Source organism: Arvicanthis niloticus, unplaced genomic scaffold, assembly GCF_011762505.2.
Source record: "Arvicanthis niloticus isolate mArvNil1 unplaced genomic scaffold, mArvNil1.pat.X pat_scaffold_1189_arrow_ctg1, whole genome shotgun sequence".
NCBI classification, from domain to species: Eukaryota; Metazoa; Chordata; class Mammalia; order Rodentia; family Muridae; genus Arvicanthis; species Arvicanthis niloticus.
Window position 1 is genome coordinate 36,360 of NW_023045193.1, and position 7,273 is coordinate 43,632.

Sequence of the window (7,273 nt, forward strand, 5' to 3'; positions counted from 1 at the left end):
TAAAAACATACAAGTGAATAGAGAATATATGTGTTTATACTGTGAACTGCTTTAAAAAAATAAATATATGTATCCTTTGCATGTTTCTAAGAATATTATGTACATGTCTAGTACCATTAAAGGACAGAAGATGGTGATATATCCACTGAAACTGAAATTAAATATAGATGTGGGGTGGTGAAGACTACTGACTGATTTTTTCAGAGGTCCTGAGTTCAATTCCCAGCAGCCATATGATGACTCACAATCATTTGAAATGATATCAGATTCCCTCTTCTGGTGTATGTGTGTGTGGATATGTATGTATGTGTGTGTTGAACACAGAGCACTCATGCATATTAAATAAATAAATAAATAAATAAATAAATGGTTGATGTCCTGTCACCACACAGAGTCTGATAATCAAACTCATGTTTCTTTTAATATAAACAAATGCTTTTAACCACTGGGCTTTTTCTCCAGTGCCAAAATTGTGATTTCAATGTATATCATCTGCAGTTCATGAATAAGTTCAATAATGAAAATAATATTCCTGAAAGAGTTTCTAAAGTTGGTGAACTCAGTCTACAATTTATGTAGATAGTCAAAGTACAGGATAACTAGGAAAACTGGAACCCTGGAAAGATGGCATTCTACCTTCTAACTTTATTCTTCTGTATTGTATTAAATTAGAGTGATCAAGGCTGTTGTGCACTACTGTATCAGAAGGCATTGAGGGTGTGTCTTTTGTGTCCTAATAGTGTTAGTAGGAGGCAGAGAAGAGAGAGGCTATGTCCACACTCAGCCTACTGTCCAGACCTATGAACACCTGAATGATTAGTAGCCTAATACTCCATGAAAGAGGTAAGCCTAAGACAGCCTGACTGGCATGAGGAAGAGCAGTTTTCCAGGAAGGTAATACAGAGAGACGAGAAGAAACTTTCCTATGGCCAAGGCCATGGGCACAAGTGGGCCTAAGACAGACAAAACATTCAAGGGGCCACTAAGGTAGACAAGGTGGGAATGAGCCTAACGTGACCACCAGACAAGTACCATGAGGCCCAGACAGGAAGCTGGCCTGATAAAACCACCAGTCTGAGACCATAATGGGTGAGCAGGGCATAGCACAACTAAGACCACACCTGACATGACCCAAGACTCTCAGAGAGACTTGTGACATCTGAGAAATATTTAGAGTGGGTGGTTCATGAGGAGAAGCAGCTGGGGCAGCCAAGACTCTCACTTCTGCTCCAGTGGGGTTTGTGTTATGACTTGTATCACTGTGGGAGGAAACTCATTATACTGTAGACAGTAATAAACTGCAAAATCTTCAGACTCCAGGCTACTGATACTAAGAGAATATTCTGACCCAGATCCACTGCCACTGAACCTTGATGGGACACCAGATTCTAAATTGGATGTGTAGTAGATCAGACGTTTAATAGTTCCATCTGGTTTCTGTTGATACCAGTTTAAATTACGGTTAATGCCCTGACTTGCCCGGCAAGTAACAGTGACTCTGTCTCCCAGGGAGGCAGACATGGAGGTTGGAGACTGGGTCATCTGGATGTCACATCTGGCACCTAGGAGTGGAGACATAATGAATATCTAAATAGGTAAGTATGATAAAGCAGGACATCCCCCAAAATGCCAGTCAACACTAATCACAGTGAAATTAGAATTTAATTCATTTTACCTGGAAACCAGAGCAACAGGAACCCAAGAAATTGAGCAGGAGTCCTCATGTCCAAGCTGAGTCCTGACTGCAATGAAAATGGCACAGGGTGTTGCTGGTATATAAAGAAGTCCCCAAGGCTGTACAGTAAGAGCATGCAAATCATTGGGAACCAGTTAGCACTGGTCACACCTGTAAGGCTTAAGCCACATCAGCACTTAGCACAAGCCCAGTGTCCCCACATACCTGAGGTCAAACTACTTGTATGTCTCCAGAGAATGAATTCTATTCAAAGATGTATAATTATAGATGGCATTTCTAATGTATGTACTCTAAATTTAAATAATACATTTCAAAGATATACTGGGGTAATACAGAAGAATATCCTACTGTCAGGGAATATACAACAGAGAAAAAACTATTAGATCTTTAACTCACTCAAATAATTCTGATGGTTAAAAAAATATTATGTGTTCCTCTGTGAAGTATTTGGAGTAGGCATTCCTTGAAATTAAAAGGAAAATTTATCAAAACAACTTTCCATAAATTAAAACATAAGATTTTACAACATTGACCTTGATCACTACAGTTCAAAGAGAGGAAATACACAGCACATGCATATATAACACCTTGATCTGAGCAACTTGTGTTACTGAAAGTTCTGACTCATGTGAAGATAGAGGGAGTTTCATAGAGAAATAAATGAATACACCTTTTGCTCAGCTTGGGATCCTCCATATATTGTTTGCTACCATTCGCTAGTTTTTCTCATAATTCCTAAACAAACAGGGTTGACTACTGAGGAAAGACTTTAATACTGTCACAAAAACACTGCTACTGGATCCATGGTCCCATTGTATACTACAAATGATAGTGTCACCTTTCATTCTTGGGTAGTTAACAGGAGAAATTATCCTTATTCAAGCAGCAACATTATTGTCTGCTTGAAGCAACCAAAGGATTTCCTGAATCCAGAAAATCCTTGAGGTCTTTTAGAAACATATCTCTGAAAGACCAGAGATTGTTGCAGAATGCTATTGATTTTCCAGGCCTAGACTTGAGTGATGGATGAGCACAAACACCTAGTCATAAGGCAGCTTCTTCAACATACACAGCACCATCCCCATCAAGAGTATAACACAGCAGCTTTTGATGGATTAATAGTAATGCTACCTTCTGTGCCTCTTCTTTGTACCCTCTTTCTGCTGATATCTAACCCCTGTATCTGTGTTTCTGATTTTTGAGGCTTGGAAAAATTTCTGAGTTCTCACATAACAGCCCCAAGATCTTAAGAAGATTTACTCAGGACATTTTTAGTGGATGTTAATTGAAGGATTACACTTATTCATCCAACTGCTGGGTCTATCTGTAATTAAGATCCATTGCTGCCTGGGGCCAAGACTGCTGCTACCACTCAGTCACTATGAAGCCACACTGCCCTCATGCTACAGCTTTACATAATGACTGACCCATTTATGGGCCTATGCACATAACTGACTCTAATTTATCAACATTCTCCTGCCCCTACCTTCTCCTAATATTTCCTTAATCCCAAATGATTACCAACTTAACAATAATGGCTTCCATCCTATTCTGATGCAACTCAACCATGCAAGATACTTACAGCCCTTGACACAAAACATTTCCATACCCTATATGGGAGCACCTATCTATGAGAATCTACTTCTTTTTTCTAAATCCTATCTGTATCTTTCTCTTTCACTTCTCCCCGTTCTCTGGAAGACTTGTATTCCTTTAATGAAATCATATATTTTTAACTCTATAGCAATCATTTTTCTAAAGATTTTAAGAGCACCAATTGTTAACCACATGATCCTCCAACAGCTCACCAACTTAAAACACTTCTGATCTATATAACCTGAATTAAGATGCTCATTTCCTGGTGTTAGGTAATATCAATACTATGTGGACCAAACTAGATTCAGCAAAAATCAATTTCTTTGACTTGATCTCAAGGTAAAAGTAAAGTGAATGGACAGAATTTAGTACCTCTGCAGTGCAGCAGGATAACTGGCTTCCCTGGAAAATTGTATACATCTGTCTGTTATGTCTCTCCTAAATGAAGGGATTTAGGAAAGAATAGGGAGGTGAAGGAGGCTACAGAAATGAAAAAGGAAGTAAGAAAGCATGTGCATATTTAGAAGAAACACCAATGATGGTCATGTTAACACACTGAACAGCATCAGTATCAGCTGAGGCAGTATCACCAATAGCATCTGCAGGTTTCTGTAAGAGCAATAAGCACTGTGAGAAGACTGTAATAACTTTGCTGACAGAAGTAAGTTGAAGTATGTTCTGAGAGCATGTTATCATTTTAAAAACAAAATATGTACCATAGTCACTGCTGGAGAACTGGGAAGGGACTCCAAGACAAAGAGTATTACCTTCTGAAATAAGGAGCTTAGGAGCTTCCCCTGGCTCTTGCTGGTACCAGTTCAGATCATCATCAATATCTGTCTTGGTTATACAAACTGATAGTGACTTTTTCTCCTGCAGCTATGGACAGGGATGCTAGAGACTGGGTCACAGTTGTTTTTCTGCCCTAGAATCTGTTTAGGGAAGAAAAATATAAAAGATGAAATGTGAAATGTGCCATAATTAGGTAAAATGAAGACTCTCAACTTCTGTGGAAACTACAGAATTTTGTGGAGACAGTGAACACTTAAAGAATGTCATGAAAAAAAGAAATTGTTTCCTGTACCAGAGATACAAATGAGAAGAAGGCTGAGGAAATGAGCTAGGGACAGCATGGACATGGCTTTGAGTGAGAGTCACCTTCACATGCAGCTTGACAGCATACATTATATGTCATCTAGAGGCTGACATTGTAGTGAGGGAATGCAAATTAAACTGAATATGATAGTTGGTAGGGAGGCATGTTAAATGGCCAGTGTGAAGCTTCACATAGAGGACTCTTCACTGTTGAGCTGATACTCACATGACTAGGTTTCAACTGTTGCCCCAGTAATATTGACCCTCTTTTACCTCACAACATTCTATAGTTTGTAATAGAAGGTGGTTAAGAGTGTTCCTCATTAACATGACTAATGTCTGCATGCTAAATATCTGGATTATCAGTTCCACTTTCAGCTTGTGTTTCCAAACTTACATACTTTAGTGGAAATTCATTATCACAGTGAACTAGAACACAACTTTCTAGAAATGGAGACCATGTTTAAACATTTTACTTTCTTTGAAGTAAATAAGTGCATTGCCAGTGAAACTGGTGAGAGTTGCACCTCGCATTCATAATTTTCTGTTTAATACACATCTATATTTTTACATACTACATTTATGATTAGGAAATGAGAATTACTCCTTCATAAAAAGACAAAATATTGGCAAACATTTAGAAAAATATGGTTATTTTAAAAAACTAACAAACTATTTTTGAATATATCAGCTTACTTACCAAGTTTTATATGAAGACAAGTTAGCAAGGAATGCCAAAGGAAACACATGTATGCATGCATATATTGGCACACACATATATGTGTTTACATATACTGAAATATGTGAAGAAAACATTCAGGACACTTTGGAATTAAAAGTACTAAAATTCTTGACAAAGGAAAATTGCCACATAGTAAAAAATAACTCTCTATAGGTAAATTAAAGAAAAGTATACTGAGGAAAATAAGCAATTTTATTTGAATTTATGTATTAATAAATATTTGATAGAGAATATAATTAAATACTTCAATAAAATGTCCCAGGAGAGTGAATGTTTAGAGAGAATGATTTAAAATACATATAAGTGTTCATTTACTGTAGCAAAAATGACAACACTTAAAATCTAGAACTTAACTGGATAATTGCATGTAACTGAAAATGTGCTAACAGGATCAGCAATCAGAGGATGCAAATGGTAATGAATTGAGTTTGTGTGATTTGCTGACATAATGCCAATACTTAACAGGAAATATTCATTGCTTAGATCTCAAAAAAATTAAGTCTAAAGTAGAATCTACCTGAAGGATATAGGGATGAATTACAGCCTGAAATACAGTGCATGAAAATTATGTAATCAACTGGGACTTCTATTTAGAGTGTTAAAAAAACTATAAAATTCAAAATGAACAAAACCACACCAATAACAATATGAAGTTTAATCAGAGCATGGAGAAAGATAGGATTGATATTGATATTTCCCTATAAGTTCAGATGAAGAAGATGTAGAGAAAGATCCAAACAAATAATGAAGTGTTAAACATCATAATTTATATAGAAAATATATATATATATATATAATATATGGAATATCATTCTGCTTGTATACATTCAACAGAAGTGGACAATCAGATATTGTTAATTGGACTATAAAGTGATTACACTAAAAGTACTTTGGCAATCATTCTACACACAAAAACAAGAGTAATTGTATATTTCAGCTTTAAAAATAAGTCTTGGATATGTTCAAAAAGAAATGAAAACTCATTTTCACAAAGAACTAGTGAAATAAATGGTTAATAAAAAAGTACTTCAGAAACAGCTAGAAATGAGTAACAATTTAAATATTATTCATTCAATAAACAGATAAAATGAGGTTCTTCAATATCATGGACTTCTACTTTCAGTCAAAAAGAAGCTAATTCTTTGTACACACACCTTAGAAGTGCTATAGAGTAAAATAACCCAATGCAAAATTGTGTGTGTGTATTGAGGATTTTTTTTTTTTTTTTTTTTTTTTGTAGTAGTGCCTGCTTGAGTATTATGTGTGAGGTGGGGTGGTGACACCAGAAAGTTTTGGGTAGCAGCGTAGGTGAATAAATGATTATGATTCTGAAACACACAGATATTTATGTGACCAGTATGCCTAGAGATACTGCACATGTGCACACAGCAATCATGTAAGCAAGTACAAATAAGATCAATAATTGTTGGACAAAATCACAGCGGCGGATAGACCTTCAGCTGGGTTTCAAGAAAGACCTTCATGCTGGTCACACTACAGCAGTCCACAATAGACACAAGAGAGTTCGTGTGGTTCCAAAGTTTATTGTACACAGTGAATGTAGATGGTGGTGTGTGTGTACTCCTCCCCCTTTAGGCAGAGTGGAGCTGGCTTAAATAGGAAGGGGAAAAAAGGAGGGACTGGGAAGGAATAACTTAATTTAGTTATGCCCCCTGACCTTTAGGTAGCTCATGAATATGGAAATCTCAAGGCTGAGGCCTGTAGCCACACCTTCTACCTGTGTCCTTGTGACTGACAGGTTAATGAGAGAGATATGACCACATGTAGGAGCCTGGATTATAGAGGCATGGCCGAATGTCTGCTGTTTCTCCTTGTGGTCAATGGCTCAGGGTTCCAGGCGTATTCCCACCCAGAACTAAGACATCCTTCCATGGCCTGACAATAATATGAAATTTCTTTCAATTTCCTTATCTATCTTATTATTGAAGCCCAAGAGAAGGCTATGTACAAGGTGCATAGGTCCTGTCTATGTTTTGGCAAATTTCTTATGAGTGTATAACTATTTGATACTAGAAATATAAAAAGGCTTGATTATGTGAAGTCCTTAGAGAAACCATTTGCTGAATAACTATGCCTCCCTCTATGGAGCAATTGCAATCAGACTTTTCTTGCACATTTTGGAG

At 36.9% G+C, this 7,273-nt stretch overlaps 1 non-coding gene across 1 annotated transcript; it reads left to right on the top strand.

Moving 5' to 3' along the window:
* The first annotated feature begins 695 nt into the window (after positions 1 to 695).
* Positions 696 to 832, top strand: LOC117701500 (small nucleolar RNA SNORA17). The gene has a single exon (XR_004605747.1). It is a non-coding gene; the product is annotated as a small nucleolar RNA SNORA17 (small nucleolar RNA).
* Positions 833 to 7,273: the final 6,441 nt, after the last annotated feature.